General features: G+C 33.0%; 1 long non-coding RNA gene across 7 annotated transcripts in view; it reads left to right on the top strand.

Annotated features, from left to right (window-relative positions):
* The window catches only part of LOC139812163 (uncharacterized), a 43,539-nt gene that overhangs the window by 2,345 nt on the left and 18,533 nt on the right, over positions 1–22,661 (top strand). For 2 of the 7 annotated variants that reach the window (XR_011731821.1, XR_011731820.1), the window contains exons 2-6: positions 3,851–3,955; positions 4,068–4,268; positions 4,344–4,690; positions 5,019–5,200; positions 5,276–5,463. This is a non-coding gene — a long non-coding RNA (uncharacterized lncRNA). Of the gene's footprint in view, positions 1–2,926; positions 3,956–4,067; positions 4,269–4,343; positions 4,691–5,018; positions 5,201–5,275; positions 5,464–22,661 lie in introns of those variants that run through there. The other 5 variants (XR_011731823.1, XR_011731825.1, XR_011731824.1 and 2 more) reach the window with 5 other exon arrangements.

Raw genomic sequence — 22,661 nt, forward strand, 5'->3', positions numbered from 1 at the left:
GTAAGAGGTACTGAAATTTATACCACGCATAAAGCACACCTAAATTAATGTATATTCACAGTTTTAAAAAAAATCTAGAGAAAATCGATTTTTCGGAGAACGTCCTTAAGATCTTTCAAACTAGAATACGCCCTTGTAATTTATTATTTGTCATTAACATATTGTTATTAATTACATACATATAAGTGTGAAGAAGCATATGGTACAAAATAATTTTAATATTCAAATGTAATAATAAAGAAATCAATTATTTACATTTTCTACTGTGTGTGCGTGTGTGTGTGATATTATTGACAAGTTTTTTTGCACGTTTACATTTTTTTTGCAGATTTATTACACGCTTAACTTTCACAAGTGTGATGTGAAATACAGACAAGATTTTTATTTATCTGTTATAAGCGTGACTTCAAATGCAAGATTACGTTTAACATTTTCAATCTGCAAACGAGTGATCAGCAATATGATCCACAACATGTAGTCTTAAAATACTACGATTTTCTCTAGAAGCACTAGCGTATAATTTATTCGCCGACATTACGAATTTCTTCTGCAACAATCACATAAAATATTGAACAGTTTTCTTGAACGATTATAACAACGTCTGCATGCTTTTGCATCATTAACCCCCCCGCGAGGCCACACCTCTTTTTTTAATACGCCCCGGCCACACGCGTGTGAATATGAAAATCCAATTTGTATTTCTAAACATCGTGAATATTATTAATTAAACGGACATATTTTACATTTAATTATATAAATTTGTGTATTTTTATGTTGTAAATTTTTTATCACACACAAACGTCTTGCCGTTGATTATTATTGTCATTAAGCTTTTAAAAAATAATATTTATCATATTTAGAAAAACAAATTGCACTTTCATACTCACACGCGCATTATATGCATTAAAGAAATTTAAAATATATTTTAAAAGTTAAGATAAGTTTCTGTCTCTATATATAAATTAACTCTTTCTTCCAAGTCTGTCAAAATTTTTTGAAAGAATAACATTTGCAATGAGACAGCATTTTCTTTAAAGAAGAATAAACATTTTTTAATAGGATTATTATTTTAGAATGAGAATGTGAACAATACCTTAACAAATTAATAATGCAAGTACAGACGTTGTTTCAACCATTCGAGGAAACTGTTTAACATTTTATGTGTTGCTGCAGAAGAAATTCGTAATGTCGGCGGACAAATTATACGCTAGTGCTGCTAGAAAAGATCATAGTATTTTAAGGCTACGTGCTGTGTAGATGATATTGCTTGTCCCTCGTTTGCAGTTTGAAAATGTTTGATTATTAAAAACGTTTGATTATTAAAATCTTGCATTCGAAATAACGCTTATAACAGATAAACAAAAATCTTGTCTGTATTTGACATCACACTTGTGAAAATTAAGCGTGTAAAAAATCTGTAAAAGAAATGTAAACGTGCAAAAAAACTATTGTCAATAACATCACGCATACACACACAGAAGAAAATGTAAATAATTGATTTTTTTATTATTATTACAATAATTTGAATATTGAAATTATTTTATACTATATGCTTTCTAATACTTATATGTATATAATTAATAACAATATATTAATAACAAACAATAAATTAAAGGCGTATTCTGGTTTGAAAGATCTTAAAAATAAGTATTTTTCATAAATGGGAATTTTTTATAGCGGAACTAAGAAAGCGAATATTGTTAAACTTTGCATGTTCTTATTTAACCTTATTTTAAGAATTTATTTTTATTTTTTAAGTAAGAAAAATGCTATTTTTTTCTATGTTATATTTTGCATGATCACTAGAAGGTGTAAATGACAGACGGAGTAAATGATTCTGGCTGTTTTATAGGTATCAGAAACCCAAAAACAAAAAATTTTCTTATTCAGAATAAGTGTGGTTATTGTCCGAACTAGAATAAACATTATACGTTTATTAGTTTTTTTCTTTTAATAAAATACTAACAAAATTTTAAAAAAAGTTATAATATTTTTAATAATATAAGAGAAATAAGACCCCCCGTTTTATGTGACCGTTATACAATCAATCAATATTAAATAAGCCGTTTACGGCGGTCCGAGCTTGGATCTTAATAGCCTAATAATATTTTTTGTGTACTACACGTATATTTTTTCCAACCTTAATAAACTGCGCGCCGACATAACTTGTCAGACTTACAACACAGCTCCTGTGTTGGAGTAGTAAATTCTTTACTATTATTTAAATCGATTTAATTAGAGGGGAATGAGGAGATTTTACTACTCCAATAGGAGCTGTGTTATAAGTCTGACAAGTTAGTCGGCGCGTAGTTTATTAAGGTTGAAAAAAATATGTGAATATAGTATATAAAAAATATTATTAGGCTACTATAAAATACAAGTTCAAACCGTAAATTGTTTATTTAATATTGATTAATAATATTTTTGATAAAAAGGCTGCCTAGAATGGAAATATTGGTTTAGTTTTAGTTCAGACGATAGCCACATATACTTCTTCTGAATAACAAAATTTTAGCTTTTTGCGTTTTAAATACCTGTAGAACAGCTAGAATTATTTACACCGTCTGTCATTTATACCTTCTAGTGACTACAATACCTATAATATAATAGAAAGGAAAAGCATTTTTGTTACTTAAAAAATAAAAATAAAATTTTAAAATAAGGTGAAGTGAACATGCAAAGTTTAACGTTATTCACTTTCTTTGTTTCCCTATAAAAAATTCCTGCAAGATATATATTTTAAAAATCTTTTAAATCAAAATACCCCCGTTAATAATTTTTTACATTATCTCCCTGACGGAAGAGATTTTACCACTTCTCAATATAAATAATCTTGCCATAGTTTCATTCGATTATTCCGGCGTTTTTATATTTGTGATTCAATTAGATTATTTGTTTATTTTGTTTATATTGTTAGGTGATTGTTTAATGTTTTAGTCTAGACTAAATGTTTAATGTTTTAGTATGTTAAATGAACATTAATTATTATGTTTCTTGATATTTATCTTCTTCGTTCGTAATAATCCGTTCCGAAGAAGACTAACTATAGTCGAAACATTAACCGTGTGCATTATTTGTATAATAAATTGTTTTTATTTTAATCCAATATCCCTCTTTTGGTGCTCGTGATTTGGCAAATTTAATAAGAGTAAAAAGAACACTATAAACTACCTTTTTTTCTTGATAGTTAATATTTTACTATTATTATGCATTTAAATATTAAATTTAAATATTATCCCAAAGTTAATGTTTTTAATATGACTTTTTTTCTAGATAAAAAAGCATATTGGCCAGAACGGGAATTTCTATACATTACATTTACGAATTTTAGTTTTTATGTTTATAAATATTTATTTAATTAATTAATTTTATGTTTAATTTTAACGGTACAAAAACTACGGAAGTACATGATCATACGCGATTTTATGTTTAATAAAATTTATTTATTAATTTGCAATTTTTTTGTAAATATAATTGCAATATTTATAAATATAACAATTAAAACTCGTAAATATAAACATAAATGTAACATAGCGCATCGTCGATTTGCCAACTCGAGACTCGGCACTCGGCGAGACATGAGAGGCGATACCCGAAATGCGTGGCCTCTAACAGCTCAAGAGAGAAGGAAACAGTAGATTGTATGTCTGCCCTTCTCTCCCCGCGCGAAGCTTGCCGAGTGCCGAGCGTACATACACTGACAGAGGAGGGGCTTGCGCGACCAGCACATCCCCTCCATCTGAGTAGTTCGGACACGAACCATAGCACGGATACGAACCCATGTATCGTTACCCGAGATCTCTCTGATCGTTACCTAGCGTAACGCCGTAGTTGACGTCCACTTTCTCAGAGGGCAGATTAGGACAGGCGTCCCCCGAAGCGGGATGGCCGCTCTCAGGTTTCTCTCTGGTTGTATATATTCCGATTTCCTGCGTATTCTTCTATTAATTATGACGTAAGTACTCTCATGTATATAAATCTTTATATTAAATATAAATTATTCTACCTATTGAAAGGAATGTTAAACTTCATTGTTTTTTATGAGAAACATTCTTTTTCCTCTTCAGAATAAAGTGCTGTGTACATCATATACGTGTTAAAATACTTATAAAAGTAAGGGACGGAAGGTAGGAGACGAGAACAACAATGAAACTCTTATGTTTCATTGTTTTCCTAGAAATAAAGAACAGAAAGCTAGATGGATTAACAGTATTAGAAATATTAATGGATCTACTTGGGAGCCTAAGGACCCATTGTTTGTGTGCTCTGTAAGCTGCAGTGTAGCAAATATATACATATACATATAGCGAAGTTATTTACTGATAGCATGCACATTTTTTCAGGAGCATTTGAAGCAGGTCCATTACAAATAGAGACTGAAAAGAATGAAGCAAATCCATTACAAATAGAGACTGAAGAGAATAGAACAGACCCATTACAAATAGAGACTGAAAAGATTGGAGCAAATCCATTACAAATAGAGACAAACTCCGCAACAATACAGCTTGGATACAAACCCATACAGCACAGATTGTTGCAGAAAGCTTCTAGAAAGGTTTCAAACCTTTCTGGAAGCTTTCTGCAAGGTTCGAAACCTTTCTGGAAGCTTTCTGCAACAATCTGTGCTGTATGGGAAGGTTCAGATGTAAAAAGAGATTGTTTAGATGTATGCACATCAACTGTTAATTCTGTAAGTTGTTTTTTAAATATTGTAACAACTTCAGTTCTTGCCTTTATATTCCTGTACCAACACTGTGATATATATCCTTGTACAATGATTTGTTCCATACCTGACTAGTGAAGCAAGTCTGAAAGATGCTTATTTTGTTCCATTTAATATGTATATGCGTTATGTATGTACATATATACGCGTGCATAGGTATATGAATCTACTATAGATGGAACAGTATGAGTATCTTTCAGATTTGCTATACTACTGTAGCATGGGACAAATCATTATTTATGGGTGTAAATGAAGAGAAGGAATAATTTTCAAAATAATTGTTTATTTTTCTCAGGTTGAAGGAAGTGCTGTACCTATACCACTAGCTGTTAGCGCAAACTTAAAGGGTCAAATATCAGGGAAAGTTAAAATATTACTCTGCAAGAAAGCAAATCCAAAACCTTTGGTTGCAACGATCGTAATATTGCCAGCTGCCGAGGAAGATTCTGAAATCTGAAGAGCACAATTATTCGAATTGTAATTGAGAGTTGAACCAAGTACAAATATAAAATAAATCATATTTTATTTAATTTAAAATGAATTTTCTCTTAGGGTAGACCGGGGCGCGTTGTCACACGGGGCACGTTGTCACATCGGCTTTATTTAAAAAACTAATAACCACAGGGCAGCACCCGTCATTCCCAAAACGTGTTAGTGTATGCCCATCTTTGGTGTGTTTACAGTGTTGAGATTGCTCCAGCCGTGTTGACGTAAAATCAACTTGAAAGTTTTTTGCGACCGTAAGTAAAATTTTATTGTCTAATATTCAACGTACTGGACATGAAGCTTATGTTTTTTCAGAATAGACCTTTATATTATCTTAAAGTATGTACTTTTACCTACCGCGTGCAATACCTAACCTTATGAATATCTCAAACGTGTCCGCCATGAGGCTGTTTGAAGTAAAAAAATGCCCTCGGGGCACGTTGTCACGAATTTGATGGGAATCTATTGCGAATCTTCGGATGACGCGCGATAACGAGTAAAAATATTTTATGTTTAATCACCGACATGATTATAAAAGAAAAAATGTGTATCAATAAGTTGCGCATTCGAGTGGAATTCTTGTATTCAGCTTAAGACGAAAACTTCGTGCTTTTTGTACTTTTTTGAAATAAAATAAATGTTTCTGTGAAGGATTTTACTTTTTTACATTGCAGCGCACTATAATATATTAATATTTACGTTGAATACAGTTTGGATAACATTTTGCATGCAATTACATTTGATGTGACAACGTGCCCCGGTCACAAGCGACCTATCGTTATTTATTGTTATGTAACAACTGTAAAGTAACAATCACACAAAATTTGATACTGTCCAATTGAAGCTGAGGGTTTACTCGAAATTTTGGCATATCAAAGTACTCTTAAATATTGAATGTAAAAAATACAAAAATGAACCAAATGTGTGACAACGTGCCCCGGTCTACCCTATAGATGTCAAATAAATTGAATATTATTGTCTCGTAGATATATGTATCTATAAAAAACGTAGTAAAGTTATAATATAAATTTTTTTACACTATTCCTCAAAGAACTGTATTAATAATTTACAATAAAATACACAGTACGTTTTCATTTACTTTATTATGTATCTGCAAGTATAATCTTGTGAATTAATATATCTTTTGTTTTTTTTATTGTATGTACATGTTACATTGATTAAGGCAACAAGAAGCTATATTCATATCCATATCAGGTGTGTTGTGTATTAATATAATGTTTTATAAGCATTCTGACTCTCTAACAACTTTCCTTGTATATTGTCGACATGTTTCAAAGTAAACTTTCATATCTATATACATAGAAGATAAAATTGCGTAACTAAAATTAAAAATGACGCTCTTTTTGATATATGATACAACTTTTCAAAAGATAAAAAGATATAAATACATGTTTTTACAATTTCAGCCCGATTAATTTGTATAAATAATTCGTTTTTGTTATTATTAAATTTGCTAAACTTACAAAATTTTCAATAATTAATAATCAAATAGACTATAAGAATAACAGAAATGTAATTTTTTTTTTATTCAGAAAAAAGAAGGACCATGGGGAGAGCCCATATGGTCTACATACATGAGCTCCGGTAACTTAGCCGGTCAACTTCGACTTTATTAATTTTCATATTTTTTTATCGTTTGTTGGTCGTTTGTTGGTGATTGTTGGCTTAATTACAACGTTTGTTGGTTCTTAATTTTTTTTTAAATTTAAAAAGAAAAATTAGCATTAAGTTAGCCGGAAAAATTTTATTTTTAATTTCAAAAAAGCCTAATCGATGCGTAATCGTATGCTGATGATTGTTGGTCTAATTTTAGCGTTTGTTGGTTTATTATTAGTCTTAAAAACAAAAAAAAACGAAAAATTATCTCAAATATTAAAGTAATCGAAGATTGGTTTATTTGCCTACGACTTAAGCTTTATTTCTATCAATTTAAGGCTAACATCTATAAAACTGCCATATGAATACGGACCTTAACATCGGCAGAAAATCGCGAAAAAATCAAGAAACATGGTGTATAAGTTTATAAGTTCTACTTTTAAACATAAAATTGTGCTTAAAATGGATTAATTATGAATTTATCATTTTCTTCCCATGAACTCTTCATTCAAGACGCCTAATTGTCAAAGTACGTATAAAATAAATGTCAAACTTACCATATGTGCTAAAAAAAATGATAGAATAAAGTATATCATACATACCTAAATGTGATCACTTAAAAACATGATACAGTGTTTCATGATATGCGCATTATGTTTGCGTTTAAAGAACTGAAATTTAAATAAGTTGTATTTTTATAAATAAAGATTATTTATGTGATCATTAAGAATATATATTATTTTATAAGAATATAAGCTTCAACCTGATTGAATTTACATAAAATTGAAGAGAATTCTCGTATTCATACGTGAATATACGTTTCCTAGTAGAATTTTCTGAAAAAAAACCTACTTCTCCAATGTATGCTTCCGTTTCTCACTTGTGGAAAGTGTTTTACTGTAAAAATTATAGATTTGTTTGAAGTAACAAAACGTCATTTTTTTTTAAGAACCTTATTATTTCATACAATTTTCATATAGATCCTAATGTTCATGTCTTTTACAATAAATAAGTACTATATGTATCTCAGGTCTATATATTCCACTTCTTAGCAAGAACTATTCTTACAAATTATCTGCCAATCTTCGATTACTTTAATATGTGAGATAATTTTTCGTTTTTTTTTCGTTTTTAAGACTAATAATAAACCAACAAACGCTAAAATTAAATCAACAATCATCAGCAAACGATTACGCATCGATTAGGCTTTTTTGAAATTAAAAATAAAATTTTTCCGGCTAACTTAATGCTAATTTTTTTTTTCAAATTTAAAAAAAAATTAAGAACCAACAAACGTTGTAATTAGGCCAACAATCACCAACAAACGACCAACAAACGATAAAAAAATATGAAAATTAATAAAGTCGAAGTTGACCGGCTAAGTTACCGGAGCTACATACATGAAGCGGAACTAGTTGTAACGCAACTTCATACATTAAGGTAGGCGTCTCGCTACGTGCTAGTCATGTGACTGTTTGTAGGTTTTCACGTTCAGAAATATATTTCAGGCAATTTTTGCTAAGGAAAAAATAATTTTATGAATTATGGTGTAAAATTTCATACGTGACAAAGTATGTTACTTTTTCCAAATTATGTGATTTTTCTCATTTGACTCCGTTTTGATCAGTTGATCATGCGAGTCGTCGAGAAAGGTTATCATCTTCTTTTTGATTGAATTTTGACAATTACTGAGAAAGGGTTTCAAAACGCATGACAGGGGTGTCAATCACTATCCAATTCGGCTAAAGGTGGAAGCACATAAAATTGCAGGAGTCTTGAGCAGAATGCAGAAGCCATATGCGCATGCGCTATGGTATTTGTAGAGCTCTACAGATACCACAACGCATGCGCATATGGCTTCTGCATTCTGCTCATGGCTCCTGCAATTTTATGTGCTTCCACCTTAAGAAAGACGAGCCCCATAACCTGCAACTACAGTGATTAGCCAGCGGCATTGCCAAGTCTTCCCAACCTCACCTCGACCAAAAAATGTCTGCTCGATTACAGCATTTTCACTAAAATAAACTAAAAAATTAGCAGCAAAATATCTCCGGTAACCTATATATTTTATGGTTGCATCGGATTCTTCGAAATCTAATGTACAAAAAGCAATGTTTTTTTCTCACTTCATCTAATCGAAAAATACGAAAATATGTGATTGAAACCGTGATAGAGCCTTCTTTTCTGTATGAAGTAATGCAAAATTTGTGATTTTCGAGATCGATTTTCTAGAGTAAATAGTCGGTAAGGAGCCACAGAAAAAATCGACTGCAAAGCTGATCATATAATTTGATATAAAATCCGAAATCGAAAACTTTATCTAATACATGCCCTGACGAGACGACTACCTTAAGGCCCTTTACATGAACGCCTCAATAGAGGCGTCCCAATCACAATTCATATTTAACTAAAAATGGAGCATATAATAAAATAATTATTTCGCAAGGGAATGTCGCCCCAAAGGGGGCGAGACATCCACGCATCCGCGCACACAGCCCCTAAAAAATTGGAAGAAAGTCCCCTCCTTGTCTAACCGGAAAATCCTAAACATCACATCACAGCCCGCAACTATAACTAAGCTTAAGAATTTAGAATCTATTAAAATACACTTAAGAATATGATAACTTGTTAAAATTAAAAAAATAAGGTACATCTAGATATAAAAATTATAAACATTTAAGAAATTTAAAAAACTAAAAATTATAAATTGAAGAAAATACAAACACAAAAATAAAAGAGAGAATTATAAAAACATTTATTGCAGTTGCACGAATTATTTCTATTCATATCTACGAACTAAAATATACGACTAAATATTCGAAAACTTGTACATACATCAACTCAAGTTAAGCAGAGCACATCTCGACGGCGCATAATTAACGGACCACAAATCATAAGAAATGAGGATTTATATTAAATGAAAATCGGCAATGAGCATATGAACTCCTCCAGAATGAATGCCACCTCCGGTGAGGGGATTTGAAGTAAAAACTCTAATAAGAAGGGGCCGTATCCAAACAACTTGGAAAGGGCCTTTACCAAAATCTCGCGTTGCTTGTCATACTGAAAACAAGACCAGAAAACGTGCTCAGGGGTCTCCAGTTCCCCACAATATGGACAGTCCGGGGAGTCCACGATGAGGAACCTAAACAAACTGTCTCGGAGAGATGTATGACCGCATCTCAAACGATTAATAGTTGTAAATGCTCTTCTTTTCATAATCATCCCATCAAACCACGCCGTCTTAAAGTTGAAGTTATCATGATCATAAAAGACTGAGAAAAATCTGGATCCTCTAAAGATCCTTTCCCCATAACCCCACTCGATTGACTCTTTGAAGGTTTCGTTTTTCCATAACCGCTTTAATTAATAGATGTAATTTTTCTATATATGTTCATTTAGTTGCAACTTTCCCCATAGCCATTTTCATTCCTATAAAAATAAATCTTATATTTTATAAAATTATGGATACAAAGAATTTTTAAAATAGCACAATATAATTATACATAATATTTACGATTATTAAAATTATACATAGGTTTATTGTGTTGTGTAAATAATGTTCAGAATATATACTTTAGAAAAGATATGGGATATAGCTTTCATTACGCTGTAATATATTTACGGCAAGCACACCGTTTCTAAAATGGACAGTTTCTTATACGCACTTTCCTATTCCATATGGAGAAACAAAATGGCGGCTTTATCGATATATCGCACCTATCGATTTCAATGTCGCTTCTCTATTATCTAGAGGTTTGTTCGCGTCGCACGCCCCACCATGCTCCTACTCACTCCAACGCACTCCAAAAACTCATCTGCTCCAATCGCCACCCTTTATCCGTGATCCAAGTGTCTCTGGTGTATATTGGAGTATGCGACGCGAACAAACCTTAGGACTCTACTCGACCCGACTCGGGTCGCATCAATGGACGTGGAATACATACATAGATATGTATGGCTGTGTTTCTTTATTCACTGCCAGTACTGAAAATCTAGTTACGTGACGCAAACTATTATTTTCAGCACTGCCAGTAAAAAAGGAACACGGAGTATGTATTCCACGTCAATGATGCTAAAGTCCTGTATACATGATGCGACCCGAGTCGGTTTAAGTCGCAAATCGAAAACGTCGTTAATTGCTACTTTGCGCTTAGCTAAAGGCCTTCACACATAAAATCGCGTAAGAACGTAAAACGTAAGCGTAAGAAAATCGACCAATCCCAATCAAGTATTGTGCTGTCCGTAACCACAGTAGGGGGAAATACTTGATTGGGATTGATCGATTTTCTTACGCCTACGTTTTACGTCCTTACGACATTTTATGTGTGAAGGCCTTAAGCAGAGGTTCGGCAAAACCACCGACGAGATACTATTAAAGACTGACAACCCTGGGTAAATTTTCGTGACTGCCCGGGGGCCCGGTGGTAATTGAAGAATACTAACATTATCGACTGTTTTGGCTATTCGACTATTCCAAAAAAGGGAGTTTTACCTTATATAATCACTGTTTTATCATCAGAAATGTACAAATCTTTTATAATTTTTTCAATATTTGTATCTTTTTATATCTTTTTGATGTAATTGACAATTATATATATGAAAATACTTTACAATAAATATATATAGAGGAATAATATATATATATATATATGTAGGTCCGGAGGTATGTTCCGGGACTTTTATTTTTTACATCGGTATATTCCAGGACATTTGGCAGTTTCCAGGACTGTCCTGGAAAAAATTTATGTCCTACGGCACGTTTTGGGATAGTTTTTTAAATCTGATTACATATACAGGGTGTATCATTTTAAGTGATTCAGCTGAATATCTCTTAAAGTAAAAGAGATTGGAAAAATTGTTTCAGACAAAAGTTGTTTGGTTCGAAGGGGGACATAAGATGGTGTCATTGGTTTGACCATGGATGGTCGTTTAAAGCTCACGTGAACGACACCTTTAATTTCTTAAATGGAAACCCCTATTTTTCAATGCATATTCTTGTAGCTAATCTCGAGAGCTTTTCAAAACACTATAATAAAGTATTTTTTCGTTAAAAACTTTTGGAATTAGGAGGCTTGAAAGTTCTAGTATTTTGACATAAAATACAAAATATCTTGTAAAACATTAATTTTTTGGTAATACTTAATACTTACCTTAATACTTTTATGCACAGAATAATGAGACGAATCAATTGGTATGAAAAAAAGACATGGTTGCTTTCAAGAAAAAGTATGCAGATGCGTGTTGCAAATTACATATTTTTTCTTAAACGAACTATGCCTTTTTTTATACCAATTGATTTGTCTCATTATTCTGTGCATAAAAGTATTAAGGTAACATTACCAAAAAATTAATGTTTTACAAGATATTTTGTATTTTATGTCAAAGTAGAACTTTCAAGCCTTATAATTCCAAAAGTTTTTAACGAAAAAATACTTTATTATAGTGTTTTGAAAAGTTCTCGAGATTAGCTACAAGTATATGCATTGAAAAATAGGGGTTTCCGTTTAAGAAATTAAAGGTGTCGTTTACGTGAGTTTTAAACGACCATCCATGGTCAAACCAATGACACCATCTTATGTCCCCTTTCAAACCAAACAACTTTTGTCTGAAACAATTTTTCCAATCTCTTTTACTTTAAGAGATATTCGGCTGAATCACTTAAAATGATACACCCTGTATATGCGTTATATTCCAGGACTGTACATTTCAAAAAACGTAAACAGTCCCGGAACATACCTCTAGACCTACATCTCTACTATTATATAAAGGGGAAAAGTTTGTACTGTTGTTCGGAGTAATCTTAGAAACTATTGGACCGATTTTGAAAGTATTGTATATGAAGTAGGGGTAGAATTTCCCGGAGAGTGCTATAGGGTGTATAGTTTTTTGTTACCGGTCTTCTGGAAACCGGTTTTTCTAATTTCTTCAATTTTTCGGGAAATAATTTATGGAACCTCAAAGAATTATATACGAAACAGGGGTAGAATTTTCCGGGAAGTGATATGAAGTGTATAATTTTTCGTTACCGATCTTTTTTGGAACCGGTATCCGAAATTTTTCCAATTTTTCGGGAAATAATTGACCGAATCTTAAAGAATTGTATATAAAACAGGGGTAGAATTTCCCGGGGAATGCTATAAACTGTATAGTTTTTCTTTACCGATCTTTATTGGAACCGGTATCCGAAATTTTTCCAATTTTTCGGGAAATAATTGACCGAATCTTAATAATTGTATATAAAACAGGGATAGAATTTTTTAATAAAGGGGTTACCAATTTCTGTCTAAAAAAAATCTACGTAATTGTTCTGATTTCTGCAAATTTTGAGATTTCGAGCTAAATTTTTTTTTATGGATAGAATATTATTATATTGAATTTAGCGAGAATCGGTAAAAGGGTTGCCGATTTTTGCTTAAAAATTGTGTAAGTTATATATCGGGATTTAATAACGGATACTGATATTTCTAAATTTTATATTAAATATTGAGAATTGAGAATTGAGAATTGAGAATTGTTTACCCAGGCGTTTTTTCGGGAATTTTGAGATTGCTCGCTCGCGATATACACAGAACCTCGATTTTTCAATTAAAAAACCAAGGAATAAAATCGATAATCAGTAAATCGGTAATCGGTAAGTGAAATATCGAGGTTCTGTATACATCGCGAACGAGCAATCTCAAAATTCCCGAAAACACGCCCGGGTAAACCAAGGGATGATGTCGCTGATCGGTAAGTGAAATATTGGAAAAGCGGAATTGACTCAATAGTGTGAAAGTAGAAAAAGACCAGTTACGACATGTTTAATCCACGAAAACATTTATGCGGTCCGATTTGAAATTAGAGGCATTTAGTTATAATTTAAATTACGAATATCAATTTTATCCGAGTGTAATAATTGGGAAAATGGATGTAATATGTGATCATTATCAAGTAAAAAAGTTTAAAACTTAAGCACCTAGAATGTGTTATTTATGCAGGAAAGTTAAACTACCGTCTTTAAATCAACCGACACACTCCTTATGAGAATTGTTATTATGTTTGTCCACAATAAGGATATTGAAACACAAATGAAGTCGTTTCAAGAAAAACAACTCCCGGGCGAAGCCCGGGTAACCAGCTAGTATATATATATATATCGGGTGTAACAAAAAGATCGGGACCCTGGATTATCTCGGAAAGTTGACGTTTTCGGAAGAAATGTTTTATACAAAAGTTGTTTGGATCGAAGGGGCACATAAGATGGTGCCATTGGTTTTACCTTGGATGATCGTTTAAAGCTCACGTGAACGACACCTTTAATTTTTTAAATGGAAATCTCTATTTTTCAATGCATATTCTTGTAGCTAATCTCGAGAGCTTTTCAAAACATTATAATAAAGTATTTTTTCATTAAGAACTTTCAAGCCTTATAATTCCAAAAGTTCTTAATAAAAAAAATACTTTATTATAGTGTTTTGAAAAGCTCTCGAGATTAGCTACAAGAATATGCATTGAAAAATAGGGATTTCCATTTAAGAAATTAAAGGTGTCGTTCACGTGAGCTTTAAACGATCATCCAAGGTAAAACCAATGGCACCATCTTATGTGCTCCTTCGATCCAAACAACTTTCGTATAAAACATTTCTTCCGAAAACGTCAACTTTCCGATATAATCCAGGGTCCCGACCTAAGCAGCATTTTGACGTCCGCCCGACGTTAAGATAAACACACTTAACGTTGGTATCCAACGTTTTCGCTATGTCGTTTCAACCCTCTTTTGCACTAATTTGGGGAATCAAATTTAAGTTGTACCAACGTTGGGATCCGACTTATATATAAGTTAAATTGAGGTTACATTTTTTCCACCAGTTTTAAAGTTGGTATAAGTAATTTTTGTAAACTTTGATTTTGTACACTCTGCTAGACCTGAGGTTATTTTTTCACAACGTACATTTTAGGTGTAGTTTTCGTGCTTCCATTCAAACCATATGACGGCATTGGTGTAATAAATGTATCATAATACGTACTTATCAATTTGGCACAAATAAAATGGCTTTAGAGGAAAAATATAGTTTGCGCAGTCTTTGATACTATTGTAATTTTGCCATAAATACACGAACCCAGCTCTGAAAATGTATAACGAAACCCATTTTATTGATAAATGTGGAAATGATAGGTCGAAATTAGACGAATCCTTTCTAAAATATTCCAATTTACTAAATATTCTAATAAATAACTAAAATTTTTAAAATGTAGATTTTAATTTTTTTTATCAAAATTACTTTTAAGATAAATATGTTGTCAAAACCTTAACAACAGATATTATATAAATGCTTTAAATTGTTAATAAAGTGCGTTAAAAAATATAAATCTAAATATACTGGAAAATGGCGGATTATTTGCCTTCCTCTTTGAGGAATGAAAATGGCGAAGTCAGCGTTCCACACTATATCAAACTTTACGTAGTAAAAGGTGCGATAAATTCTACTAAGATTTGTCTTCTCGTATAAAATAATGAACTTTTTCAGACTTTTGCAAACTAAGTAGTATACCACTGTAGGCAAAATTGTACCTATATTGACTAAAAGTCTTAACAAGGTCGCTAAACTGACTTAACATGTCGATAAAGTATCGATTAGTTGAAAATTCTATACTAGATTTGCGAATGAGTCGTATATCTTAACCAAATCCGACCTATGCAATACCATCTATGGTGATCTAGAGCATGGTTATGGCCACGGTCTTACATACAGGTCTGGAAACTTCAGTGGTGGGGGTAGGTCGCTTAATGAAGTTGTTTTTAAGTTCTCTAATAGCCACTAGAGTCGTTGTGATCGATGTTCACGTTGTGGCGAGGGACGCCGGAGGCCGGGAGGGATATCTGTCATATGAAATTTGGCGGAGTGGTTTTTTTTTTTTTTTAATCCTTTCACAAAGCAATGTGATAAATAATAATGCTTTAAATAATTTAAGACTATAAATTAATGAAATATGTAGATATATAAAATAAATACGAGTTTTTATTCTGAAAATTAAGAACAAATAGAAATATCTTTTTATATGTTTATTTTTATCCTTTTTTTTTTATTTTTGTGGGTATAGCTAATTATTATCGGCCACTAAGTTTTTTTGAGATATAATTAATTAATAAAGATTAAATATGTCTATATATTTTTTTAACAATATTCAAACTGTTTTTGAAATTGATTTGATATAAAAATATGTTTTAATTGTTATTAATTATTTGATAAATAACTGTAGAATATAGTAAAGAGTGATTTTCTCCAAATTTTTAGGGAATCACGTTCTTGTGACAACAAAACGATTTAGCAAGTATTTGCGACAAAACGCGGTTTCCCTTAATTATTATTAATTTTTTATTAACAACTTATTCTCTAGCGGTCGACAGCAAAGAGCGATTCTCTTCAAATTTTTAGGGAATTACGTTCTTGTAATAACAAAATAATTTAGCAAGTATTTGCGACAAGACGCGGTTTCTCTTAATTGTTATTAATTTTTTATTAACAATTTATTTTCTAGCAGTCTTTAACAAAGAGCGATTCTCACCAAATAATTTAAAGACCGCTACAGAATAAATTGTTAATAAAAAATTAATAACAACTAAGGGAAACGCGTCTTGTCGCAAATGCTTGTTAAATTATTTTGTTATTACAAGAACGTGATTCCCTAAAAATTTGGAGAAAATCGCTTTTTGCTATCGATCGCTGCAGAATAAATTATTAATAAAAAATTAATAATAATTAAGGGAAACTGCGTCTTGTCGCAAATACTTGCTAAATTGTTTTGTAATCACAAGAACGTGATTCCCTAAAAATTTGGAGAAAATCGCTCTTGCTATTCTACAGTTATTTATCGAATAATCAATAACAATTAATTAAAACATTGTTACATCAAATCAATGAAAAAATTGTTTGAATATTGTTAAAAAAATATATATAGATATATTTAATCTTTATTAATTAATTATATCTCAAAAAAGCCCAGTGGCCGATAATAATTAGCCTACGATACGTTCGTAGCCCCCCGAGGAACCCACATGACATTTCAACGTCTCCTTCCCGCGAGACGTTTCGCTGTTAGCGCCCGCTGCTAGCTTCAGCTATACGAGTTTTCGGGTTACGTTTATCTGCGGACTTCGATGACAGCGACGAGTCGTGGCTATGCTAGAAACTAAATGCATCTTCGATAAGCGACCATGCCCCAACCACTAGAATTAGCGGTAGTCTCCAGACCTGTATCACATGTGCCTGTATGTAAGACCGTGGTTATGGCAGCCGTGCACTGTGCAGCCGAGCGAACGCGCTCTCGAGCTGTGAACCGCGCGGCGCGCGAGCGTTGCTTCCCGACAACGCGACGATAACCGCGTGAGATGAGATGGACCGGTTCGACCGTGGATCGTCAAAATTCGTCGCATAGTCCTCGTAGTTCACGCACGACGCCGCGAATTACCGTCGGCGATGCCCGCTTGACGCAGCAGTAATCTGCTCTACATTCTTTTAGGCAAAATTTGTTACCATTTCTCGCGATTTCTTAACGTCAGTCAGAAATGACCACAGGCGACGTTTCACAACGTTAGCGTTTTACAACGTTTGATAACAAAACGTTGGTTTACGTTGGGAATTACGTATTGAAGTCGCTCGAAAAGTGTGGTGCAGAGTATAACGTCAGGCGAACGTTAAATACCTTAACGTCGGGTAATAGGACTTAAACTGTTTCAAAGGGCCTAGCGGAGTAAGCATGTGAAATCGGCCCTTGATCATACAGAGCTGACATTAATGTCACAAGTTAGTACCAATATGATAAAACTTTCCACCAAATATTATTTTAAAAAATTCATTTTTTTAGAAGTTATGCAGGGAGAAAGTAAAATAAAGAAATATATTTTTCTCGAAAACCACTTGACCGATCTTGATGAAAAAAATATATCTTATGTAGACTAATAAAACTAATTAACAAAAAAAATGTCCAAAATGTTTGCCAAAAAAAAGACCAAAAAAAATTAAATTTTTTAATATCTTTTTAGGGTGATATTTTCGAGGTACCCCTTTGAAATTTTTACGAAAATTTCTCTTAAAGTATCCATTATAACATATATTTTTTTCAATTTTTTTTAAATGGTGGAACATAGTTCAAAATACGAAAATCGTAAGCGTCGCGTCACTCCGGCGCACAGTACAGTGCCATTCCGCGTTGCAGGTGTTTGATGTAACTTTACTAGCACATACTTACGTACGTCTGCAATTAGCCTATAATATGTATACTTTTTAATTTTTATAGTTTCCAGAGTTTACCACGTGGAGGTTGCAGTACGGTTTTAAACACCTTATTGGGGTGCTTTTTTAACGTGAGTCCCCTCGCCTCTCACTATATTTCCGTAAAATCGGGGTGCTTTTTTAACGTGAGTCCCCTCGCCTTCCACTACGTTTCCGTAAAATCAGGGTGCTTTTTTAACGTGAGTCCCTTCGCCTCTCACTACGTTTCCGTAAAATCGGGGTGCTTTTTTAACGTGAGTCCCCTCGCCTTTCACTACGTTTCCGTAAAATCAGGGTGCTTTTTTAACGTGAGTCCCTTTGCCTCTCACTACGTTTCCGTAAAATCGGGGTGCTTTTTGAATGTAAGATCCCTCGTCTCTTATTACACCCTACACCTACGATTTATTTAATCTTCTTCACTATCGCTGTCTATTACTGGAATGTTATTTGTTTTCTTAAACAGATCGCTAATGGGCTACAAACAATTGGATGCTGCTGTCATATTGCTGCAATTATATATTATCTATCTTATGCAAGATATTTAGCGAAAATTTTGAAACCAGCAGAAATACTGAGCGATCTGTTTAAGAAAACAAATAACATTCCAGTAATAGACAGTGATAGTGAAGAAGATTAAATAAATCGTAGGTGCAGGGTGTAATGAGAAGCGAGGGGTCTTACATTCAAAAAGCACCCTGATTTTACGGAAACGTAGTGAGAGGCGAGGGGACTCACGTTAAAAAAGCACCCCGATTTTACGGAAACGTAGTGAGAGGCAAAGGGACTCACGTTAAAAAAGCACCCTGATTTTACGGAAACGTAGTGAGAGGCGAAGGGACTCACGTTAAAAAAGCACCCTGATTTTACGGAAACGTAGTGAAAGGCGAGGGGACTCACGTTAAAAAAACACCCCGATTTTACGGAAATATAGTGAGAGGCGAGGGGACTCACGATAAAAAAGCACCCCAATAAGGAGTTTAAAACCGTACTGCAACCTCCACGTGGTAAACTCTGGAAACTATAAAAATTAAAAAGTATACAGTTATAGGCTAATTGCAGACGTACATATGTGCTAGTAAAGTTACATCGAACACCCGCAACGCGGAATGGCACTGCACTGTGCGCAGGAGTGACGCGACGCTTACGATTTTCGTATTTTTAACTATGTTCCACCATTTAACAAAAATTGAAAAAAATATATGTTATAGTGGACACTTTAAGAGAAATTTTCGTAAAAATTTCAAAGGGGTACCTCGAAAATATCACCCTAAAAAAAATATTAAAAAATTCAAATATTTTTTTTGTCTTTTTTTGGCAAACATTTTGGACATTTTTTTTTGTTAATTAGTTTTATTAGTCTACATAACATATATTTTTTTCATCAAGATCGGTCAGGTGGTTTTCGAGAAAAATACATTTTTTTATTTTACTTTCTCTCTGCATAACTTCTAAAAAAGTGGATTTTTAAAAATAATATTTGGTGGAAAGTTTTATCATATTGGTACTAACTTGTGACATTAATGTCAGCTCTGTATGATCAAGGGCCGATTTCACATGCTTACTCCGCTAGGCCCTTTGACGTTGGGAAAGTGATAAAAAAAGCACGTCGTAATTTTAACGTTAAGGCAACGCCCAAAAAACGTTAGTAATTATAAGTTACATTTTATAACTTTCTTGGACCGCTTACAACGTTGTGATTAGTAGAAAAGTAGTCCTTAGTCGGAAAGTTAACCGAAAAATGCTGCTAGGGGACCTTTTTGTTACACCCGGTATATATATATATATATATATATATATATATATATATATATATAATATATAAAATTTATAAATATAAAAATTATAAATAAAACAAAATAAATATTTATTAACATAAAAATTAAAATTTGTTAACGTAATATATAGAAATCCCGAGTTTTTTATTACTATTTTCATTGACTGCGTTTACACAGCTCGATTTACGCCGATGTTATAACATTGACGTTATAACTATAACTATACTGACGTTAAATGCCGTGTAAACACTCTTTTACGACGAAGTTACCACATCAATGTAATAACTTCGTCATAAAAGAACGTTTAGACGGCATTTAACGTCAGTAATTATAACATCAATGTTATAATTTCGGCGTAAATCGAGCCGTGTAAATATGTAGTCAATGAAAATAGTAATAAAAAAATCGGGATTTCTATGTATTACGTTAGCAAATTTTAATTTTTATGTTTATAAATATTTCTTTTATTTTATTTACAATCGAGCCGTATAAACGTAGTCATTAATTCAGGAAGGAAAGAATTTTTAGGGGTCAGAGGAACAGCTACGCATAAATAAAATATATTATATATTGATTGTTATTTTATTTAAAAGCCAATCAATTACAAAACGTTTATTATATGAAAGTAGTATAAAATGTATGTATTACCTGAAAGGATTTTACATATTATTTAGGATAGTAGTATATGTTTATGCCCGAAATTCTTTTTTCTTCTCCGGCTCCGCCTCTGCCTCTCCCTCTGCCTCTTCCTCTACCTCTACCTCTACTGTTACCTCTTTCTCTGCCCCTGCCTCTGCCTCTCCCTCTCATCGCGGTATATACAACCTCTATTAAGCTGAACCCCCCACCAGCGCAAATCAAGTTCGCACTAGGTAAAAAATTTAGTGCTATTTAGGTGCTAATTAAGTGCCCTAGTCCGAATTTTGGTGCTCAAACCGTTTAGCAGGAAATCGCGTTAAAAATGGGGGGTCCAGCTTGCCATTAAGCTGGACCCCCCATATCAGAAAATGGTCCTATAGAGAAGACAAGTACACTATAATTTAGTACTAATTAAGTGCTCTAAAATAACGATAAAATATTGACAGATTATAACATTTATTTAAATATACCACTATATATTGAACACAGTACCGTCGCGGTCGACAAAAACACTTAAAGACCCAGATAGCCAAGTCTGTTCGAACAAATAATGCCAAATACTTGCTACAAATTTTGGTTTCAAGAATGGTACAAATTTGCATCAAAATTTGTTTTATCAAATGTTGTCGACAAACTGCTAGCAAATACGTAGCACAACATGCGTACACAATTGACGCCAAATTGATACCAAATATCGAGCAAAGCTTAGTAGTACCTGATAACAAATTGGCATCAAATTGCCGCTAAAATTAGTTGACAAAACCTAACGCCAAATTAATGCCAAATATTGAGCAAATTTTGGTGACAAAGCTTGAGAACAAATTAACGCCAAATACCGACCAAAGCTTAACAACTAATACCTGATAACAAATTGGCACCAAATTGCTGTTAAAGTTTGTTGACTAAACCTAACACCAAACTGATGCCAAATTTTGGTAACAAAACTTAAGAACAAATTGACGCGCTCGAATTCCTTCGCGTTTTGCAAACGCCCGATCGTTTCATTCAGATGGCGCGACGCATGAGTCGCCACTTTCAAAGCGCCCCCACCTCATCCTTTCTCGCTCTCGTTCAGTGTCATGGTCGCTCTTTGCTGCGTTTCTTCGGACGAGAAGAGTACGTTTTCTTTCTTTCGTAACTGATTGAGCCAAGTGGCACGTATTTTGGAGACCAACCGAGCGAGATTCGACTTCCCAAGTAGAGCTCACCGCCAGGAAAATGAGAGCTGCGGCAGCTTGCGTCCGAGAGGGAGGATTGAGGCAAGGAGTCCGATCCAGCGAGCAGGGCTCTTCCGATATTCTCATTTGGGACGCCATATTGGAAGATCGACATTGATCGTAGTAGTACAAGGGGCGCTGTAAGGTTAATTCTCGTCTTGAGATCTTGGAATTGATCTCATTCTTGTGACTCTGGTTTATATTCTAGCCCTAGAATTGATCTCGTAGACAAATGCAGTGGCCCCCCTCTCTTTTCTTTTCTTTTCTTACTTTGATTTCAATCAGTAATCCAGACCTCTTAATTCCGTCCTGTAAGATCTGGTTAATTCTCGTCTTGAGATCTTGGAATTGTTCTCATACTTGTGACTCTGGTTTATATTCTAGCCCTAATGTAATTTTAATATATGCATTACAATTTTACACTGTCAAATAATAAATAATATTGTTTGATAATAATAACAACAATATAGATAATAGTAACAATTTTATTACTTGACTTATTTTATTTTCTTTTTGACAACTCGTATATACATTAATTGTGGCTAAGGTCTATACTATGTCATAGTGTAGATCTTAACTACGTTTCTGGCAAGTCAGTCCAAAGTATGCGGCTTTATTCTTTATCCTTTTTATCTATAGCAATTTTATTTTTTTTTTATTTTTTAATTATTTTTTATGTTTTATGTATCAGGTTTCTGAAGAAGACTAAGTATATAAAGTCGAAACGTAAAACGTTAATTGTATTTAAAATTTGTTTAATTAAACGAGATTTTGTTTTTAAAGAGTGAAAACAAGATTGGCCCCATTTTTTTCGCATTCGATTTTGGTCATGAAGTAGGTACCAAACGAAAGGTCTCGTCAATCTGATTACGGATATGTCAGTCTTAGAGTGTACCTATTTACCGTTCCAGAGATATCGGGCTCCAAAAATTCCAAAACCAATAGATGA

The sequence above is a fragment of the Temnothorax longispinosus genome, chromosome 1, assembly GCF_030848805.1.
Source record: "Temnothorax longispinosus isolate EJ_2023e chromosome 1, Tlon_JGU_v1, whole genome shotgun sequence".
Taxonomy (NCBI): Eukaryota; Metazoa; Arthropoda; class Insecta; order Hymenoptera; family Formicidae; genus Temnothorax; species Temnothorax longispinosus.